General features: G+C 41.9%; 1 pseudogene; it reads left to right on the top strand.

Annotated features, from left to right (window-relative positions):
- The window catches only part of LOC126301747 (kanadaptin-like), a 227418-nt pseudogene that overhangs the window by 146795 nt on the left and 56705 nt on the right, over positions 1–23918 (top strand).

Genomic DNA, 23918 nt, shown 5'->3' with positions numbered 1-23918 from the left:
GTACAGTACCGAGCCACATGCGTCGTTTCTGTATACTGTTGAATATTGTCAAATGCCTTCGGCCCCGTCAGTATGTAAACATAGCTTGTTTACACGTTCTACTGTTGGCAGTTTTAATATGAACTTTTAATAAAAGTAAATGTAACTCCATCCTATGTCCAGAGTGCAGGACTTCAGCTGGTCTATTCCCAGTAATAAAATTCCATCAGCCGTTATTTTTATTTTATTTGTTAGACGCTTTGTCTCAGACCCTCATTTTGAGACATTACTGTTGGAAGACTTAGGGAATGGAGGGTGCAGCATACTTGCTGATTGATTAAATGACCTCAGCATTACCAAGAGTTTAGGAATTGCAGTAGTGTATTTTAGTTAGAGGAATTGAAGGTTAAGGTCTACATTCCTTGCTTTTTCTGAGCTACAGTCATGTGACTCTGAATTATCTATACTTGTCTTCTGAAAACATTGTATGAGGAACAGCTGAGTGTAAAGAATTTGAAGGGCATTAGTGTCGATAATGATACTGTTATGACAGGCATTAACAATGGAGTTTGTGCAAAGACTGCCCTGAGCTCATAATGATACAATGTTTGTGTCATTCTTTGCAGCTAGCAGTCTCTTCAGCAGCAGAATGTCTTCAGACAAACCTGGATGTCCTCATTCGTGAAATTTACAGTTGGTTTTCCCACTCTGCTTTGTATCAGAGTCAGTCTTTGTATGCTGCCATTAATGACGGCCATAACTCTTACAAAATTGTGCAGTTGTGCCAGACTCTGTGGCTTTCAATCGAAAGTGCTGTCATTAGATAACCTGAGCAATAGCTTAAACTAGAGAATATGTTTAGCATAGCCAAATCGAGAGAGAGAGAGAGAGAGAGAGAGAGAGACTATATTGCCTCACTGTTGCATGCTGTGTATGTTGACTCTGGTGATCTGTAGTCAATCGAATATTTCTGTTATTGTGTAGATAAATTTTTTTAAAGTATTGTAAACAACCGTAAGTGAGAAATGTTTGAGCTGCTGTAGGAAAGTTAGTTCTGAGATTCTATCGAGCTGTTGTTACAGATTGTTACTTTGAGGGGAATATGGTGGCAAGGGAATTGGGGAGGTAAGTGAGTCTCTTCCATGGTATTGCAGAGTATATTCAAGGGCTAGGAAAATAGCTGAACAGGAAGGGAAGATAAGGTCCTTTAAGGGGAGTAGGACGTCAAACGGGCCGACTTGGAGCAGGAGAGGCACCACAGGGCATTTTAGTTTCCACTGTCTATACTTTTACAAGTAAATTCATAAAACTTTTTCAGCATGACTAGGAAGGGTTCAGGATTCACACTCTTAGCAGCGGAAGTTGAAAAACATAACAAACTAATTTTTTTTGCATATGAAATTTCATCATCTTTTTGCTTACTATTGGCTGCGTTTGTTGCTATAGGTACACTTTTCTTCATAAGTAAGAGAGACTGTACGATGAATTTTGCACAGCATACAAACCATACTTACAGGTGTCTGAAACTCTAGAATCTATTTAATTTATGAAAAAATGGATGAGCTGTTACGTTTTAAACTTTATGTTTAGAAAAAAATCAAATTTTGTAGTTAATTATCTCAATTTTTACCACAATTTTTAATAGATTTGAAAAATTCTAGAGTTTAATACACCTGCAAGTATGGTTTGTATGCTGTGCAAAATTCATCAAAGAATCTCTATTACCTGTGAAGAAACATGTACATATAGCAACAAATGCAGCCAATAGTAAGCGAAAAAATGATGAAATTTCACATGTAAAAAAATTTATTTTGTTATGTTTTTGAACTTCCTCTGCTATGAGTGTGAATCCCGAATGCTTCCTGGCCATGCTGACAAACTTTTGTGAATTTATTTGTAAAAGTATAGACAGTGGAAATTAAAATGTCATGTAGTGCCTCTCCAAGTTGGCCCGTTTGACGTCCTCTTAAGGCTGAACTGGATAGTGCTAGGGAGTAACTGATGAGGTTAAGGGGGAGAAGGATAGAAGGATAAAGGCAGGTGCGAAGTGTTAGCAACGAACAGGGGCCACAGAAAGAGAACAGTTGTTGTTGTTGTTGTCTTCAGTGCTGAGACTGGTTTGATGCAGCTCTCCATGCTACTCTATCCTGTGCAAGCTTCTTCATCTCCCAGTACCTACTGCAACCTACATCCTTCTGAATCTGCTTAGTGTATTCATCTCTTGGTCTCCCTCTACGATTTTTACCCTCCACGCTGCCCTCCAATGCTAAATTTGTGATCCCTTGATGCCTCAAAACATGTCCTACCAACCGATCCCTTCTTCTAGTCAAGTTGTGCCACAAACTTCTCTTCTCCCCAATCCTATTCAATACCTCCTCATTAGTTACGTGATCTACCCATCTAATCTTCAGCATTCTTCTGTAGCACCACATTTCGAAAGCATCTATTCTCTTCTTGTCCAAACTAGTTATCGTCCATGTTTCACTTCCATACATGGCTACACTCCAAACAAATACTTTCAGAAACGACTTCCTGATACATAAATCTATATTCGATGTTAACAAATTTCTCTTCTTCAGAAACGCTTTCCTTGCCATTGCCAGTCTACATTTTATATCCTCTCTACTTCGACCATCATCAGTTATTTTACTTCCTAAATAGCAAAACTCCTTTACTACTTTAAGTGTCTCATTTCCTAATCTAATTCCCTCAGCATCACCCGATTTAATTTGACTACATTCCATTATCCTCGTTTTGCTTTTGTTGATGTTCATCTTATATCCTCTTTTCAAGACACTGTCCATTCTGTTCAACTGCTCTTCCAAGTCCTTTGCCGTCTCTGACAGAATTACAATGTCATCAGCGAACCTCAAAGTTTTTGCTTCTTCTCCATGAATTTTAATACCTACTCCAAATTTTTCTTTTGTTTCCTTTACTGCTTGCTCAATATACAGATTGAATAACATCGGGGAGAGGCTACAACCCTGTCTCACTCCTTTCCCAACCACTGCTTCCCTTTCATGTCCCTCGAATCTTATAACTGCCATCTGGTTTCTGTACAAATTGTAAATAGCCTTTCGCTCCCTGTATTTTACCCCTGCCAACTTTAGAATTGGAAAGAGAGTATTCCAGTCAACATTGTCAAAAGCTTTCTCCAAGTCTACAAATGCTAGAAACGTAGGTTTGCCTTTTCTTAATCTTTCTTATAAGATAAGTCGTAAGGTCAGTATTGCCTCACGTGTTCCAACATTTCTACGGAATCCAAACTGATCCTCCCCGAGGTCCGCATCTACCAGTTTTTCCATTTGTCTGTAAAGAATTCGTGTTAGTATTTTGCAGCTGTGACTTATTAAACTAATAGTTCGGTAATTTTCACATCTGTCAGCACGTACTTTCTTTGAGATTGGAATTATTATATTCTTCTTGAAGTCTGAGGGTGTTTCACCAGTCTCATACATTGGAATTATTATATTCTTCTTGAAGTCTGAGGGTGTTTCACCAGTCTCATACATCTTGCTCACCAGCTGGTAGAGTTTTGTCAGGACTGGCTCTCCCAAGGCCGTCAGTAGTTATAATGGAATGTTGTCTACTCCGGGCGCCTTGTTTCGACTCAGGTCTTTCAGTGCTCTGTCAAACTCTTCACGCAGTATCTTACCTCCCATTTCGTCTTCATCTACATCCTCTTCCATTTCCATAATATTGTCCTCAAGTACATCGCCCTTGTATGAACCTTCTATATACTCCTTCCACCTTTCTGCCTTCCCTTCTTTGCTTAGAACTGGGTTGCCATCTGAGCTCTTGATATTCATACACGTGGTTCTCTTCTGTCCAAAGGTCTCTTTAATTATCCTGTAGGCAGTATCTATCTTACCCCTAGTGAGATAAGCCTCTACATCCTTACATTTGTCCTCTAGCCATCCCTGCTTAGCCATTTTGCACTTCCTGTCGATCTCATTTTTGAGACGTTTGTATTCCTTTTTGCCTGCTTCATTTACTGCATTTTTATATTTTCTCCTTTCATCAATTAAATTCAATATTTCTTCTGTTACCCAAGGATTTCTAGCAGCCCTCGTCTTTTTACCTACTTTATCCTCTGCTGCCTTCACTACTTCATCCCTCAGAGCTACCCATTCTTCTTCTACTGTGTTTCTTTCCCCCATTGCTGACAATTGTTCCCTTATGCTCTCCTTGAAACTCTGTACAACCTCTGGTTCTTTCAGCTTATCCAGATCCCATGTCCTTAAATTCCCACCTTGTTGCAGTTTCTTCAGTTTTAACCTACAGGTCATAACCAATAGATTGTGGTCAGAGTCCACATCTGCCCCTGGAAATGTCCTACAATTTAAAACCTGATTCCTAAATCTCTGTCTTACCATTATATAATCTATCTGATACCTTTTAGTATCTCCAGGATTCTTCCATGTATACAACGTGCTTTTATGATTCTTGAACCAAGTGTTAGCTATGATTAAGTTATGCTCTGTGCAAAATTCTGCCAGCCGGCTTCCTCTTTCATTTCTTAGCCCCAATCCATAATCACCTACTATGTTTCCTTCTCTCCCTTTTCCTACTGATGAGTTCCAGTCACCCATGACTATTAAATTTTCGTCTCCCTTCACTACCTGAATAATTTCTTTTATCTCATCATACATTTCATCAATTTCTTCATCATCTGCAGAGCTAGTTTGCATATAAACCTGTACTACTGTAGTAGGCATTGGCTTTGTGTCTATCTTGGCCACAATAATGCGTTCACTATTCTGTTTGTAGTAGCTTACCCGCACTCCTATTTTTTTATTCATTATTAAACCTACTCCTGCATTAACCCTATTTGATTTTGTATTTATAACCCTGTATTCACCTGACCAAAAGTCTTGTTCTTCCTGCCACCGAACTTCACTAATTCCCACTATATCTAACTTTAACCTATCCATTTCCCTTTTTAAATTTTCTGACCTACCTGACCGGTTCAGGGATCTGACATTCCACGCTCCGATCCGTAGAACGCCAGTTTTCTTTCTCCTGATAACGACGTCCTCCTGAGTAGTCCCCGCCTGGAGATCCGAATGGGGGACTATGAGAACAGTATCTGACAGTATCATCATTGGTACAAACACTAGATTTGCCTTGCTACCTCAGTTAACTAAGGAGAAGGCTCAGGCAGACAACAGACTTTCACCAGGAAACCACCCGTTTCAAAAAAGGTAGAAAGTAGGAGGAAAGTTCTGTTGTTAGGTCATAGCTATGAAAGGGGTGCGGGCCAGATCTTGCAGGAAAAATTTGTCTTGGAGTACTGATAGTCATATCTCAAGTCAGGTATTTGTACAATTTCAGTGGATAATGTCGATATTATTTAGCTTCAAAGGAATATGAGATACTTTAATTAATCTTTTGTACCCTACATTCTGGATGATGGTTAGTAATCAAAACCGGTAGATGACTAATGGGACAAATAAACATCTGATGGTTAAAAATCTGTTATAAAATGACTCATTTAAAGATTCCTGCTGAAAAAATCACAAAAACAGTGGCAGAATTTGACATCCATAAATTGGAAAGAAACCTCAGAAACATTGCATTTTTGGCACGAAGTGAGAAATTATAAGGATGCATCGGGTGACAATTCATTTCAAGAGTTAGCTGAGGTTGCACTCTTTCGGCTAGTTCTATCGTGGTCTAATGCTGAGGTCGAGAGGTCTTTTAATACTATGAACATCATAAAAACCAGGTTATGTAATAGAATTAAAATACAGATGTTAAATCTATTACAGCAATAAGATCAGGACTTCATTGTATGGGGAAGTGCTGCAAAAATTATCAGGTCCCCACCCCAAAGTGTTGACTGAAGTAGGGACAAAGGCTGCATATAGTGAGACCTGTGTCGGATCTAGTGATGACACACCGAGCACCTTGCAACATACTTCATCACAGACATCAGTGGAACATAGAAATTCTTCACATCTAGTCCGTGAAGTCCAAGAAATCGACTTCGATTAAGATTATCCAGAAGAAATACAGCTGTGCTTCTAAATCAGGTTATCAATATAAGGGTAAATGTGCTAGATGTATTTCATATTCAACACTAATAATTTTTTGTTTTAGACCTTGTTAAATAATAATCAAGATAAATGAACTGTTGGTTTTCCTTATAGCTTTTTTTTTTAAGTTTAAGTTTGAGGTGCCAGCACTGATAAGTCATGGTAGCCTCTCGAAAAGAGAATGAACATTATTGACTGGTGTCAGTTAACGTGGGAGATGCGTGGAGTGGCAGAAAATTGGGTCGCCTTCCTGCACTATGTGGACTCGAGTGTGACAGAACAAAACCTCGGCAACACCCAGAAATATAGCACAACTTCCGTTCCGTACAGTCAGTCAGTCAGTCAGCGTGAAAGACGAGCAGTATAGGCACCAATTCTAGGTGTCGGTTGTTACGACCAGATGAAACTTCAATCGTCCAGCCATAACTGTGGGTTCTTTGATTGCTCTGGGAGATGGCTCATTGAAACAACAACATATGAAATAATATTTCACTTAATTACACGAATGAATAAAAAGATTTACTTATCGTGATGTAATCCTTTGCGACAGGAATGCTTGATAATTTACATCTCCATTGAATATTAAAGTGTCACTTGATGCACTAATTAACAACCTCTTCTCTTTATGTACAGTGTCCAACATTTACAAAGATACATTTCCATCTGAGACTCGAGTAACGCAACACAGTAGTCCTACTCGACGATGTCAACTGCTTCAGTCGAGGCCACTAACTGGGGCCGAACACTCCCACACTCGACTCTGTATTGACCTGTGTGCGAGGGTGCGCCTCTGTGCCGAGAACGAGGGCATGTCTTCTCTAGCCACTCTCATTCCTTGTTGTGAATTGCAGTGAGACATTGAAGATGTTTGAAGCATTGGTGTGCGTTGCTGACTTCAGTGTGGTGCCGCTATCTGCAGACGGTACCGCAGGTACTCTACGGTAGCATAAGGATGGCATTGAACACACATGGTTTTTTTTTTTTTTTTTTTTTTTTTTTTTTTTTTTTTTTTTTTTTTTTAATGCTGATCTGTAACTGTACTGTTCGCCTATCATTCTTTCTATCAAATCTGGATTTGCCCATCCTGTTTGGTGAGGCTCTCTCCCATCTGATATTATTTGACAGACATTGCCTGCACAGGGATCTCTAGTGAGGACATTTTGCCTTGTTCTTGGACCAGAAACTCAAGCACAGGATTGTAATAGATGTTTTTTGTGTGATTATTGCTTAGTGATATTTTGTTCTGATTACAATTCATTTCATTTGTTGATGGCATTTGTACTTTATCACGATTACTACCAGTTCCAGTGTTAGCCATCTTCATATCTGTTGTAGCAAATATAAATTTCCTTTGCCTTAACAGACATGACGATAGCTATTGCCAAAATTGGTAATAATAATAATAACAATGTACAAAGGTGATCAGTGACTGAAAATAACTGTAGTAAAAAAGTTCTAACTGTAACATTGCCTATATCTTGGAAAAAAAATTGTTTAATTTTAAATTTATCTGTGTTATATAGATGTTGTTTGAGGTCTGCGACAGTATTATAAGATTATGTGGAATAATTTATACTTCTGCAGTCACTTCTTACTAATATTTTATTAGCACAACACATTTTGTCAGCACGCTGCCATCATCAGGTGCATTATACAGTTACTTATACATCAGCTGATAGGTTATGTACATTAGCTGTGTGTGCCAGTGGGGTTAAGAATTGAAAAATAAACCCGTGTGGAAGGATAACACTGTAACAGATTTGTGTGGAAGGACAACACTGTAACAGATTTATCCTTCCACACAGTTTTATTTTTCGATTCTTAATCCTACTGGCACACGCAGCTAATGTACATAACCTAACAGCTGATGAATAAGTAACTGTATAATGCGCCTGACGATGGCACCATGCTGCTGAAATGCATTGCGCTAGTAAAATATTAGTAAAAAATGACTGCAGTAGTATAAATTATTCCACATAAAAAATTTCTTTTGACTCATTGCATTTGTGAGAGAGATGCATTGTCACCCTACATTTACATCCATGCGATTATTCTGCAATTTACAATTAAGTGCCTGTCAGAGAGCTCATCAAACCACCTTTGAGCTATTTCTCGACCGTTCCACACTCGAACAGCATCCAGAAAATATGAACTCTTAAATCTTTCTGTGCAAGCTCTGATTTCTCTTATTCTGTTATGATGATAATTCCTCCCTATGTAGGTAGGTGCTGACAAAAAATTTTCACTCTCTGAGGAGAAGATACTGCCACAGTGAAAAACACCTTGCTTTTAATGATTGCCAAAACAATCCACATATCGTATCCATAACACGGTCTCCCCTATTTCGTTATGATACGAAGCAAGCTTTGAATTTTTTGATGCTGTCTGTCGATCCTATCTTGTGCGGATTCCACATTGCATGGTGGTACTGCAGAAGAGGATGTATAAGTGTGACATAGGCAGTCTCTTTAGTAGACCTGCTGCTCAGTGTTCTGCTAATAAATCATAGTGTTTGCTTTGCTTTACCCACAATACTATCTGTTTTATCATTCCAAATTAAGTTATTCGTAACTGTAATTCCTAAGTATTTAGTTGAACTTGCAGTGTTTAGATTTGTGTGTTTTGACGTGTAACTGCAATTCAGCTGATTGCTTTTGATACTCGTGTGGATGACTTCACACTTTTCGTTGTTTAGAGTCACTTTTCACACCAAAGAGAAATCTTGTCTAAATCGTTTTACAGTTTTGTTTTTACAATCTGAAGATTTACATGATAATAAATGACAGCAGCATCTGCAAACAGTATAACAGTGTTACTCAGACTCTCTCCTAAATCGTTCATGTAGATCAGTAGCAGCAGAGAGCCTATAACACTTCCTTGTGGAATACCAGGTATTACTTCTGCTTTACTGGATGACTTTCCATCAGTTACTGCAAACTGTGATCTTTCTGACAGGAAATCACGAATCCAGTCCCACAACTGAGACATAGTCCATAGGTGTGCAATTTGATTTGAAATCACTTGTAAGTGGTATGGTGTCAAAAGACTTGTGGAAATCTAATAATATGGAATGAATTTGACTTCCTCTGTCAATAACACTAATTACTTACTAAGAATAAAGAGCTAGTTGTGTTTCACAAGAACACTTTCTAAAATCGTGTTGGCTGTTTGTCAATAAATCATTTTCTTTGAGATATTCCTAATGTTTGAACACAGTATATATTCCAAATGTACCTTAGTTTATGGGCCTGTAATTTAGCGAATTCCTCGTATTTCCTTTCTTCGATGTTGGTGTGACTTGCAATTTTCCAGTCTTTAGGTATGGATCTTTCAACAAGCAATCAGTTTTAGATGACTGCTAAAATGCTTAAGTTGCTTTTCTACACCAAGGGTATCTACTCCTAAGTTACTCATGTTGGCAGTTGTTCTGGTTCCAATTCAGCAATATTTTCTTCTCCTTTGGGGAAGGAATTTCGGAAAACCGTATTTAGTAACTCTACTTTAGTCACAATGTCACCAGTAACTTCATCATTGTTATTGCGCATTGAAGGTATTTATTGTGTCTTTCCACTGGTGTACTTTACATGCAGCCATAGGCGCCTTGGATTTTCTGCCAGGTTTCGAGTCAAAGTTTCTGTGAGTATGTGCTGGTATTCAGTTAGCTTCCCATATCAGTTCATGTGATTATGCAATTAGAGTAACTAGGCGAGCTTCACTAATTTGAGTATATATTTGGCACTATCCTCTTTCTTCATAATAATAAAGTTTATTATTGTCAGATATTTCATTGGCTATTTGGCCATTTCAACTTGTCAGCCATTTTTAATTTCCCATGGAATGATTCTCAGCCTAAGGCTGCTTCAGAATATGTCTAGAGTCATCAAGTGTGAGAGTTCCTGTCAGTAAAGTTCTACAAGTTGTACATCCATGCAAATGCTGAGAACATTTTCTGAGTCCATGAGGAGCTTGAAGACACCCAAAACATTTGGTAGTTCATGCTGCTAAACTACCATACTGTGATGGCAGGCATTGAAGGTGGTGCCAGGTGCCTCAGCTTGGGGCCAAGAATCATTCCACAGGCTGTTGAAAATAAATGGTAAGTTGAAGCCACGTTAGCCATTGAAATTTTTTATGTGGGTAGTTGATATATATATATATATATATATATATATATATATATATATATTAAAAACAACGATTCCAAGACTTACCAAGCGGGAAAGTGCTGGTAGACAGGCACAATAAAATAACACACACACACACTAAATTTCTAGCTTTTGCAACCAACGGTTGCTTCTTCAGGAAAGAGGGAAGGAGAGGGAAAGACGAAAAGATGTGGGTTTTAAGGGAGAGGGTAAGGAGTCATTCCAATCCCAGGAGTGGAATGACTCCTTACCGTCTCCCTTAAAACCCAAATCCTTTCGTCTTTCCCTCTCCTTCCCTCTTTCCTGAAGAAGCAACCATCGGTTGCGAAAGCTAGTAATTCTGTGTGTGTGTTTGTGTGTTTTGTTCATTGTGCCTGTCTGCCGGCGCTTTCCTGCTTGGTAAATCTTGGAATCTTTGTTTTTAATATATTTTTCCCCTGTGGAAGTTTCTTTCTATATTAAAAACAAAGATTCCAAGACTTACCAAGCGGGAAAGTGCCGGTAGACAGGCACAATAAAATAACACACAAACACACACACAAAATTTCTAGCTTTCGCAACCAACGGTTGCTTCTTCAGGAAAGAGGGAAGGAGAGGGAAAGACGAAAGGATTTGGGTTTTAAGGGAGAGGGTAAGGAGTCATTCCAGTCCCGGGAGCGGAAAGACTTCCCTTAGGGGGAAAAAAAGGACAGGTGTACACACACACACACACACACACACACACACACACACACACACACACACATCCATCCGCACATACACAGACACAAGCAGACATATTTAAAGGCAAAGAGTAAGGGCAGAGATGTCAGTCGAGGCGGAAGTACAGAGGCAAAGAAGTTGTTGAAAGACAGGTGAGGTATGAGCGGCGGCAACTTGAAATTAGCGGAGGTTGAGGCCTGGCGGATATCGAGAAGAGAGGATATACTGAAGGGCGAGTTCCCATCTCCGGAGTTCGGATAGGTTGGTGTTGGTGGGAAGTATCCAGATAACTCGGACGGCGTAACACTGTGCCAAGATGTGCTGGCCGTGCACCAAGGCATGTTTAGCCACAGGGTGATCCTCATTACCAACAAACACTGTCTGCCTGTGTCCATTCATGTGAATGGACAGTTTGTTGCTGGTCATTCCCACATAGAAAGCATCACAGTGCAGGCAGGTCAGTTGGTAAATCACGTGGGTGCTTTCACACGTGGCTCTCCCTTTGATCGTGTACACCTTCCGGGTTACAGGACTGGAGTAGGTGGTGGTGGGAGGGTGCATAGGACAGGTTTTACACCGGGGGCGGTTGCAAGGGTAGGAGCCAGAGGGTAGGGAAGGTGGTTTGGGGATTTCATAGGAATTAACCAAGAGGTTACGAAGGTTAGGTGGACGGCGGAAAGACACTCTTGGTGGAGTGGGGAGGATTTCATGAAGGATGGATCTCATTTCGGGGCAGGATTTTAGGAAGTCGTATCCCTGCTGGAGAGCCACATTCAAGGTCTGATCCAGTCTCGGGAAGTATTCTGTCAGAAGTGGGGCACTTTTGGGGTTCTTCTGTGAGAGGTTCTGGGTTTGAGGGGATGAGGAAGTGGCTCTGGTTATCTGCTTCTGTACCAGGTCGGGAGGGTAGTTGTGGGATGCGAAAGCTGTTTTCAGGTTGTTGGTGTAATGGTCAAGGGATTCAGGACTGGAGCAGATTCGTTTGCCACGAAGGCCTAGGCTGTAGGGAAGGGACCGTTTGATATGGAATGGGTGGCAGCTGTCATAATGGAGGTACTGTTGCTTGTTGGTGGGTTTGATGTGGACAGATGTGTGAAGCTGGCCATTGGACAGATGGAGGTCAACGTCTAGGAAAGTGGCATGGGATTTGGAGTAGGACCAGGTGAATCTGATGGAACCAAAGGAGTTGAGGTTGGAGAGGAAATTCTGGAGTTGTCCTTCACTGTGAGTCCAGATCATGAAGATGTCATCAATAAATCTGTACCAAACTTTGGGTTGGCAGGCTTGGGTAACCAAGAAGGCTTCCTCTAAGCGACCCATAAATAGGTTGGCATATAAAGGGGCCATCCTGGTACCCATGGCTGATCCCTTTAATTGTTGGTATGTCTGGCCATCAAAAGTGAAGAAGTTGTGGGTCAGGATGAAGCTGGCCAAGGTGACGAGGAAAGAGGTTTTAGGTAGGGTGGCAGGTGATCAGCGTGAAAGGAACTGCTCCATTGCAGCGAGGCCCTGTACGTGTGGGATATTCGTGTATAGGGAAGTGGCATCAATGGTTACAAGGATGGTTTCCGGGGGTAACAGACTGGGTACGGATTCCATGCGTTCCAGAAAGTGGTTGGTGTCTTTGATGAAGGATGGGAGACTGCATGTAATGGGTTGAAGGTGTTGATCTACGTAGGGATAGATACGTTCTGTGGGGGCTTGGTAACCAGCTGCAATGGGGCGGCCAGGATGTTTGGGTTTGTGAATTTTAGGAAGTAGGTAGAAGGTAGGAGTGCGAGGTGTCGGTGGGGTCAGGAGTTTGATGGAGTCAGGTGAAAGCTTTTGTAGGGGGCCTAAGGTTCTGAGGATTCCTTGAAGCTCCGCCTGGACATCAGGAATGGGATTACCTTGGCAAACTTTGTATGTAGAGTTGTCTGAAAGCTGACGCAGTCCCTCAGCCACATACTCCCGACGATCAAGTACCACGGTCGTGGAACCCTTGTCAGCCGGAAGAATGATGATGGATCGGTCAGCTTTCAGATCACGGATAGCCTGGGCTTCGGCTGTGGTGATGTTGGGAGTAGGATTAAGGTTTTTCAAGAAAGATTGAGAGGCAAGGCTGGAAGTGAGAAATTCTTGGAAGGTTTGGAGAGGGTGATTTTGAGGAAGAGGAGGTGGGTCCCGTTGTGATGGAGGACGGAACTGTTGCAGGCAGTGTTCAATTTGGATAGTGTCTTTGGGAGTTGGATCATTAGGAGTGGGATCAGGATTATTTTTCTTCGTGTCAAAGTGATATTTCCAGCAGAGACTACGAGTGTAGGACAGTAAATCTTTGACAAGGGCAGTTTGGTTGAACCTGGGAGTGGGGCTGAAGGTGAGGCCTTTGGATAGGACAGAGGTTTCGTATTGGGAGAGGGGTTTTGGAGGAAAGGTTAACTACTGAATTGGGGTGTTGTGGTTCCAGATTGTGTTGACTAGAATTTTGAGGTGTTGGGGGGAGTGGAGCTGGAAGTGGGAGATTGAGTAGATGGGATAGACTGGGTCTGTGTGCAATGAGAGGAGGTTTAGTTTTGTTGGAAAGGTTGTCAAGGGTGAGTGATTTGCCTTTCCGGAGGTGGGAAACCAGGAGATTGGATAGTTTTTTGAGGTGGAGGGTGGCATGCTGTTCTAATTTGTGGTTGGCCTGTAGGAGGATGCTATGTACAGCCGGTGTGGATGTGGGAGAGGAAAGATTGAGGACTTTGATTTGGGATAGGAGTTGACGGGTGTGTTCATTGGCCGAGTCGATGTATAGGGGAAGGATTAGGCGGGTGAGGGCTATGGATTGTGCTGTTTGGAACTGGTATAAGGACTGATGGAAAGAAGGATTGCAGCCAGAGATGGGAACTTTAAGTGTGAGGCCTTTGGGAGTAATGCCAAATGTCAGACAAGCCTGAGTAAATAAAATATGGGAGCGTAATCTGGCTAGGGTGAAGGCATGTTTGCGGAGGGAATGTAAATAAAATTTAATGGGGTCGTTGTAGGGATGTTGTGAGGTTGACATGGTATTAGAATGTGGAAAGGGTAATATGAGGTTAAAGTGAAAGTAAATAGAAATTTAAAAAGGAGAGATAAAGGTGTGAAAAAAGTCGAAAAAGTGTTGGTTAGAGGTGAGCTATGTTGATCCTGTGTTGAACTTAGGTTGGTGAACAACAATGGGTGCACAGGTTAGGTAGTTATGTTGTCTCCAGATCACGTTAAAGGGTGGGGAAATTCAAGAAAATTTCGAAAAAAAATTTTCGAAAAGTTTCGAAAAAAGTTTCGAAAAGATAATTTCCGAAAAAATAAAATTCGAAATAATTTTTCCAATAAAAATCTCGAAAAATATGTGTGTAAATGTATTCAAAGAACTGGTTGTGTACTGGCAGGTTATGAGAATGAGGCTAACAATTGTTTGATGAAGAAATAATAACGTGTAAACCTGTGGGAAGCTGCTAAAAAATGATCGGTTATGTGGGAAAAACGGGAATGGAAATAAAACGAAAGTTGTTCGAAATAACTGATATGGTTGTTTAATGGGTGCAAGGAACTGAAGCTGTGAAATAGTATTCACGAATTTACACGAAATGTTTGTAAACTTGGAACAGTGGATTTTATAGCAGCGGTTATGTTGAAAGCGTTAAAAATTTTTGAGGTTATGGTTTGGAACTAAATTACGTATTATTGAGTATAATTAGGCAGGATAAAATGTATGCTAGATTACGGAAAAAGTGAAGATGAATACAAAGTGAAACTACTTGTACAAACGAAAAGAGAAAGTAAGATGATAGAGAAGATTTCGAAATGCAACAGAGACAATAACAAACATAATTGTTGGGTTCAAATCAATGATGATGTAAATAAAATAGAAAGAAACTTCCACATGGGAAAAATATATTAAAAACAAAGATTCCAAGACTTACCAAGCGGGAAAGCGCCGGCAGACAGGCACAATGAACAAAACACACAAACACACACACAGAATTACTAGCTTTCGCAACCGATGGTTGCTTCTTCAGGAAGGAGAGGGAAAGACGAAAGGATGTGGGTTTTAAGGGAGAGGGTAAGGAGTCATTTCAATGCCGGGAACGGAAAGACTTCCTTTAGGGGGAAAAAAAGGACAGGTGTACACTCGCACACACACACACACACACACACACACACACACACACACACACACATCCATCCGCACATACACAGACACAAGCAGACATATTTAAAGGCAAAGAGTAAGGGCAGAGATGTCAGTCAAGGCGGAAGTACAGAGGCAAAGAAGTTGTTGAAAGACAGGTGAGGTATGAGCGGCGGCAACTTGAAATTAGCGGAGGTTGAGGCCTGGCGGATATCGAGAAGAGAGGATATACTGAAGGGCGAGTTCCCATCTCCGGAGTTCGGATAGGTTGGTGTTGGTGGGAAGTATCCAGATAACTCGGACGGCGTAACACTGTGCCAAGATGTGCTGGCCGTGCACCAAGGCATGTTTAGCCACAGGGTGATCCTCATTACCAACAAACACTGTCTGCCTGTGTCCATTCATGCGAATGGACAGTTTGTTGCTGGTCATTCCCACATAGAAAGCGTCACAGTGCAGTCAGGACAGTTGGTAAATCACGTGGGTGCTTTCACACGTGGCTCTCCCTTTGATTGTGTACACCTTCCGGGTTACAGGACTGGAGTAGGTGGTGGTGGGAGGGTGCATAGGACAGGTTTTACACCGGGGGCGGTTGCAAGGGTAGGAGCCAGAGGGTAGGGAAGGTGGTTTGGGGATTTCATAGGGATGAACCAAGAGGTTACGAAGGTTAGGTGGACGGCGGAAAGACACCTGATCCCACTCCTAATGATCCAACTCCCCAAGACACTATCCAAATTGAACCCTGCCTGCAACAATTCCGTCCTCCATCACAACGGGACCCACCTCCTCTTCCTCAAAATCACCCTCTCCAAACCTTCCAGGAGTTTCTCACTTCCAGCCTTGCCTCTCAATCTTTCTTGAAAAACCTTAATCCTACTCCCAACATCACCACAGCCGAAGCCCAGGCTATCCGTGATCTGAAAGCTGACCGATCCATCATCATTCTTCCTGCTGACAAGGGTTCCATGACCGTGGTACTTGATAGTCGGGAGTATGTGGCTGAGGCACTGCGTCAGCTTTCAGATAACTCTACATACAAAGTTTGCCAAGGTAATCCCATTCCTGATGTCCAGGCGGAGCTTCAAGGAATCCTCAGAACCTTAGGCCCCCTACAAAAGCTTTCACCTGACTCCATCAAACTCCTGATCCCCCCGACACCTCGCACTCCTACCTTCTACCTAATTCCTAAAATTCACAAACCCAAACACCCTGGCCACCCCATTGCAGCTGTTTACCAAGCCTCCACAGAACGTATCTCTGCCTACGTAGATCAACACCTTCAACCCATTACATGCAGTCTCCCATCCTTCATCAAAGACACCAACCACTTTCTGGAACGCATGGAATCCGTACCCAGTCTGTTACCCCCGGAAACCATCCTTGTAACCATTGATGCCACTTCCCTATACACGAATATCCCACACGTACAGGGCCTCGCTGCAATGGAGCACTTCCTTTCACGCCGATCACCTGCCACCCTACCTAAAACCTCTTTCCTCGTCACCTTGGCCAGCTTCATCCTGACCCACAACTTCTTCACTTTTGAAGGCCAGACATACCAACAATTAAAGGGAACAGCCATGGGTACCAGGATGGCCCCTTCATATGCCAACCTATTTATGGGTCGCTTAGAGGAAGCCTTCTTGGTTACCCAAGCCTGCCAACCCAAAGTTTGGTACAGATTTATTGATGACATCTTCATGATCTGGACTCACAGTGAAGAACAACTCCAGAATTTCCTCTCCAACCTCATCTCCTTTGGTTCCATCAGATTCACCTGGTCCTACTCCAAATCCCATGCCACTTTCCTAGACGTTGACCTCCATCTGTCCAATGGCCAGCTTCACACATCCGTCCACATCAAACCCACCAACAAGCAACAGTACCTCCATTATGACAGCTGCCACCCATTCCATATCAAACGGTCCCTTCCCTACAGCCTAGGCCTTCGTGGCAAACGAATCTGCTCCAGTCCTGAATCCCTCGACCATTACACCAACAGCCTGAAAACAGCTTTCGCATCCCGCAACTACCCTCCCGACCTGGTACAGAAGCAGATAACCAGAGCCACTTCCTCATCCCCTCAAACCCAGAACCTCTCACAGAAGAACCCCAAAAGTGCCCCACTTGTGACAGAATACTTCCCGGGACTGGATCAGACCTTGAATGTGGCTCTCCAGCAGGGATACGACTTCCTAAAATCCTGCCCCGAAATGAGATCCATCCTTCATGAAATCCTCCCCACTCCACCAAGAGTGTCTTTCCGCCGTCCACCTAACCTTCGTAACCTCTTGATTCATTCCTATGAAATCCCCAAACCACCTTCCCTACCCTCTGGCTCCTACCCTTGCAACCGCCCCCGGTGTAAAACCTGTCCTATGCACCCTCCCACCACCACCTACTCCAGTCCTGTAACCCGGAAGGTGTACACGATCAAAGGGAGAGCCACGTGTGAAAGCACCCACGTGATTTACCAACTGACCTGCCTGCACTGTGATGCTTTCTATGTGGGAATGACCAGCAACAAACTGTCCATTCACATGAATGGACACAGGCAGACAGTGTTTGTTGGTAATGAGGATCACCCTGTGGCTAAACATGCCTTGGTGCACGGCCAGCACATCTTGGCACAGTGTTACGCCATCCGAGTTATCTGGATACTTCCCACCAACACCAACCTATCCGAACTCCGGAGATGGGAACTCACCCTTCAGTATATCCTCTCTTCTCGATATCCGCCAGGCCTCAACCTCCGCTAATTTCAAGTTGTCGCCGCTCATACCTCACCTGTCTTTCAACAACTTCTTTGCCTCTGTACTTCCGCCTCGACTGACATCTCTGCCCTTACTCTTTGCCTTTAAATATGTCTGCTTGTGTATGTGTGTGTGTGTGTGTGTGTGTGTGTGTGTGTGCGAGTGTACACCTGTCCTTTTTTTCCCCCTAAGGGAAGTCTTTCCGCTCCTGGGATTGGTATGACTCCTTACCCTCTCCCTTAAAACCCACATCCTTTCGTCTTTCCCTCTCCTTCCTGAAGAAGCAACCATCGGTTGCGAAAGCTCGTAATTCTGTGTGTGTGTGTCTATATATACTAGCTGCTGCTCTCAGCCAGTGACATGGAAAATACAAATATGTTTCATCTTGTGTTTGTATGGCACTGAAATGTCAGCAGTGTGACACACAAATTGGCAGTTTTTATTGCTATTGCAAATGAAGAGCTATCAGTATTGCATAGGACTAATTTGGTTTCTTTGGTGTATGTGTAAGAATGTGGTGTGTGGTGAACATCAAGTCTTAGCTTGTTCATTCCTTATGTTTCCAACTGTAAAGTGCGTGGTGATACATTCTTGCTGAATTGTTATGTGATGGTAATTAATTTTGGTGTCTGACTTATAGAGAGCAGAAAACGAAAAGCTAAGAATTGGGAGGAAGATGATTTCTAGGACAGTGATGAAGACACTTTCTTAGACAGAACAGGAGCCGTTGAAAAGAAAAGGCAACAGAGGATGCAGGCAGCCGGTAAAGTGCAACAAGAAGCGGAGACTTATGATCCACTGGTGTGTAAGTGTGTTTTTACTTTTTCTTTGTTTGCGCCGCATGCCAACCAGGGAATTTCTTTTAAATGCCTCTTTTTCAGTATTTTTTTTTTTTTTCAAATTCAGAAGTTTTTTAAGGGGAAAAATGCAGTGCAAAAGTTGAGATTGAGAATTGAAGGAAGATTGAAACTGGGCAATTCTAATACAGCGATTATGGAGGTAATAGCTGAGCTTGCCATGTAAAAGATGACTCACAAAAATCAACTCATGTATTTGTTTGTATAAAGCATAAAGTTAATATGCCGCATGTTAAGTGAGGTGTAATTCATTGTAAGAAGGTATAAAAATATGAAGCAATTTACTAAAAATATTCTCCATGTACAATGATTTTTTCTTTTCTTTCTTTCTCTTTTTCTTCCCCCCCCCCCCCCCCCCCTCCCCCAAAAAAAAGCTTGATGACATTTCTTGCCTCAACTATACTAGTAACTATGAATGGCTTCAAAAGCATATAGTCCACATGGGCTTCCAACTTTTAAAAAAATTTTGCGGAACTCTTTGGTCACTAATAATCTTGAAGTTAACTGCCTTAATGCCAAAAAACTCACTGTTGAAAAACTCACTGTTGAGCACTTGGTCAAGGATACTTAGAGAGCAGGTACTTATTTAGTTAAAATGGCACCCACAAAAAGCTACTCTAGTTGCTATGAGAAGTGTGATAAGTAGGACAGACATGTGCTGTCACAAGAAGAGTTCTGCTGGAGAAGTTAGATTGTGCATTGCTGAGGAAAACAGTGTTATATAATGGAAGATACACTGCTTTATTGCTTCTGAGATTAGTCAATAAATGTGGGAGTCAAAAGCACAAGAAGTATGAATTTTTTGCCTTGAAGTCCAGGCTGCTCATGTGATTGTGATGGTCTGAGGTAGTGGGAAGACAATCTTTGTATTTGTGTAGTGAACAGTATTTACAACGAATGTCAAGGTTGTATGGAAGGTATTGCATAACTAATTGAAATTGACAGACTGGAAATACTGTGTTTGTTGTCTGTGTAGAATTATTTGTTCTTTCTTAACAGAGTTCTTCAATTTATTTTGGTGTTGATAAGTTCATCATGATTTTGCTTAGTAATCCTACACACTGCCCAAATGAATCTTGACTACACAATCGTGAGCCGTTCTTGGATAGCTGTCTCTGTAGAGCACTTGCCTGCAAAAGGCGAAAGTCCTAGGTTCGAATCCAGGTCTAGCACACAGATTGATACACTAGGACATTTCAAACCAGTGCACACACCAATGCAAAGTGAAAATTTCTTGAATGATAACGTTTTGCCACACTGGCTATTATCATGAGGATCAAACTGTCCTTTTACATCATACCATTCAGTACTACAGAGCTTTGCCTGTGTAGTCATTCTCAAGCGTCCTGTAATACATACAAGATGTAACAAAACTGTTTTAAAAATGTGAAAAGCTTTTCAAATACCGCTACTAGTCACAATATTTGTTGACTACTGAATTATTTATCTGGCAAGATGTTTCCAGGTGATACGTCATAAGGCTATTCTGGCATTACAAAAACATATAACATAAATGTACACAGATATTAAAGTTTCTTTACATGACTGCTGTGCTTATCCTGTGGAGACAGAGAAGGATAACCTAGTAGAAGGCAGTGCCACGTTGTATATTTGTGTGCCGTTCACATGGAACTTTTTATAAAACACTCACTCACCTTGTTCTTGTAGCGTGGCAGCACATCGCAAGAAGAGTGAAGAACGGAAGGGTAACCTAGTAAGAGGTGATGTCACTTTGTATATTGTAAAACCAGACAGATATACAAACTGACATTCTCTCTTACTAGGTTATCTCCCCCCCCCCCCCTCTCTCTCTCTCTCTCTCTCTCTCTCTCTCTCTCTCTCTCTCTCTCTCTCTCTCTCTCTCTCTCTCTGCATTGGATGACCACAGCAGTCATGTAGGCAAACTTTAATACCTGTGTACATTTATGTTAAATGTTTTTGTATTGCCACTATAGCCTGATCATGATCCATCACCTCAAAACATGCCACTAAATAAATAATTTATTAGTCAACTAATTTTGTGACTGGTAGATGTATTTGAAATTTTTTTCATAAAATACAAAGCATAAAACAACCATCATTCATTTATTCAACAGAATAAAAAAATTCATCTCCCTGGACTGAATCTACGTTAAACAACCTCACTCCCATTTACTTTTCAGTCTTCTCCTCTTTCCCTTTCCTCTTTAGCCATTCATGCATCTTTTCATCCTACATCTTTATACTATACACCTCTTTGTTTGAAGCTGGCATAGTACCTACAGTAGAATATCTTTGGCTTCCCTCTGACAACCATGCCTCCATCCTTGCTACCCTCCCTGTTTTCCTTTCCCTGTTGCTTCATAACTTGGGTTGTGAGTAACTAAATCCACTTTCCCTTCTTCCCGTTCTTTCCCCTCTCTCCTCCCTGACGAAGGAATATTTATTCCGAAAGCTAGGAACTTAAATTTTCGGTTGTTTTTTGTGTTTCTATCGGCTGTACTGAGCTGAGGTAACTACTGGCCAGCCCCTCTATCTCTTTGTTAGAATAAAAAAAGAACTTTTCTGTGCTGTATAAAAGGGCTGCTGTTCATAGCAGGAATCAGTTGTGGGGAGATTTAGCGTATGTCATTCTCACCTGAACATGGAAGCCAGACTGTCAGTGAAATATTCTTTTAATGTGACTGTGTGGTTTAGCTGCAGACCTGACAAGAATATAATAAAAGTTGTTTCAGTGACTGTAGGCTTTCCCAGTGTAAACTGTCTATGAAGGTTTCTCGGGTCTCCAGCCGGGTGGTAGCATTGATATCTCACGGCGTTTCGGGAAGTGTCGTACTACCCGTCTTCTGGCGAATTCATCGACGCTGCCATCTAGCTGGAGACCCGAGAAACCTTCATCAAAAGTTGTTTCATTTCTTGCTTCAGTGGTCAGTTTGGCTTTTGACTACTCCTGTTATTGGTTTGCATTTATTATTAGTGGAAACTCCAGGTTGGAATATCACCAATATAAGGAAAAGGAGAGATTGGTACTCGCTGTAAAAATGATGCACTGAGTTGCAGACAGGCACAACAAAAACACTCTTACACATTTAGCTTTTGACCAAAGCCTTCTTCAGAAAAAGGAACTTCACACACACACACACACACACACACACACACACACACACACACACACACACATACACACATTTACTCATACAAGTGTGCACAGCTCACGTACTCATGACTGCCATCTCTGGCAACTCGGACTAGAATTTGGTATCTTGGTCCACCTCATAAAATGATCCAACCTGTTCAGCTAATCTAGCCTTGGAATACCACTATCCACAATGTCTACAACAGCCTCCAAACCTCCTCCACATCCCCTCATACCTGACAGTCCCTGCCTCGCGGACCCACTACGTATACCCTACCCTCCAAAACTCCCTCCCGCCACTACACAGAATGCAGAATCTAAATAGACCCAAAATATTGACATGAATCTTTCCTCCACAAGCCTTGGTCCCACTGAGTCCTTTCCAAAGACTTCAGTTTTTGCTCTACTCCCAGATTCAATCATGATGCCCTTGCTAAACACTACTCTCCTTCACCCAATCCCTACAGTGGATACACTTCTTTGCTACCAATCGGACTCAACCCAAAACCAATGTTGAAGCATACTTGACACACTCTGTTCACTTCTCCATCCAACTGTTATCCACCTCCACAGTCCCCATATCACCCTCTGTTAACATTCCAGAATTTCTTAGTCTCAAACCTTGTCTCACCATCATTCTCTAAATCCATCGTCATGCTGGCTAACCTTACATTCACAGAAAGAACCACAATTGTACACCTAAAAACTGATCCTGACCTTATAATACTACCTGCTGATGAAGGCACCCTCACTGTGGTATTGAACTGCAGGGTGTACCTGACTAAAGGTGACTGCCAGCTGTCAGATTCATCCACCTACAAACCCTGCCACAATGACCCCATTCCAGAAATCCTGCAAGATTTCCATCTCTCCTCAAATCTTTAGACCAATCTAAAACCTATCCCCTGAGTACCCCTCTCCTCGTCCCTACCATTCTCCACACTCCTACCTACTACATGCTTCCTAAAGTCCATAAACCCAACCATCATGGATGCCTCATTCTAGCCAGTTAATCTTTCCCAACTTAGAGAATCCCTGCTCTCATACACCCACACCCTTCCAATAACACACAACCTGACCTCCAGTGTAAAAGACACCAACCATTTCCTCCACTGACTCACCACAGTTCCTATTCCCATACTACACAGTGCCATGCCCATTACTTTTGATGCCACCTCTCTTTACATTAACATTTCTAAAGCCCGTGCCCTGGCCACTGTGGAATACTACCTACACCAATGCCTGATGAATTCGAAACCTACAACTTCCTTCCTGGCCACTGTGACCAACTATATCCTCACTCAAAATTACTTCACAACTGAAGGCACCACCTACAAATAAATCCATGGTATTGCAATGGACATCCACATGTCACCATCCTATACCAACCTATTCTAGTGTCATGTAGAGGAATCCTTCCTAACCACCCAGAATACCAAACCCCTCACCCGGTTCAGATTCATTGATGACATCTTCATGAGCTGGACTGAAGGTGAGAATACCCTGTCCACATTCTCCAGAACGCCAACACCTTCTCCTCATAAATTTTTCCCCTTGAACTCTACATTGATGGGAAAAGACATCTGTCCTGGTGATCACCACAGTATGGTAATGATCCCTTGAAGTACTCGTATCTGCACAACCACAACTACTACCACTGCAAAATCACTACAGTACCCAACAGGGGAACCAAGGACAGTTACAGGTATCGGTGGTGGTTGGGTTTACTCACCGTGCAGAGGAAAGATTATGTCTCAGGCAGGCACAACAAAAAGACTAAGCTACATGTAAAGGGCTGTGAGAAAAGGATAAAATTAATAAAACAATATTTTAATGATTAAATCAAACAATGGGATGTCCAAGATTGGAATGTAGCAATATTAGAAAAGGAAAGTTGCTACTCACCACATTGGTAACATGCTGAGTCACAAAAGGCACAACAAAAAGATTCACACAATTATAGCTTTCGGCCATTAAGGCCTCTGTCAGCAATACACACACACACACACACACACACACACACACACACGTGCGCGCACAAATGCAACTTTCACTTATGTCTGCAGTCTCAGACTGCACTTCTAGTTCACTTTTCCTCTCAGAATTATTTAGGAAGTTCCTTATCACACTCAACTTGATCCTCCCCCATAATTACTTCACTTTTGAAGGCCAGACTTACAAGAAAATCAGGGGAACG

This window comes from Schistocerca gregaria, unplaced genomic scaffold (assembly GCF_023897955.1).
Source record: "Schistocerca gregaria isolate iqSchGreg1 unplaced genomic scaffold, iqSchGreg1.2 ptg000097l, whole genome shotgun sequence".
Lineage (NCBI taxonomy): Eukaryota > Metazoa > Arthropoda > Insecta > Orthoptera > Acrididae > Schistocerca > Schistocerca gregaria.
Note: the sequence above shows the minus strand (reverse complement) of the source record. Positions and strands in the feature narration are given on the sequence as shown.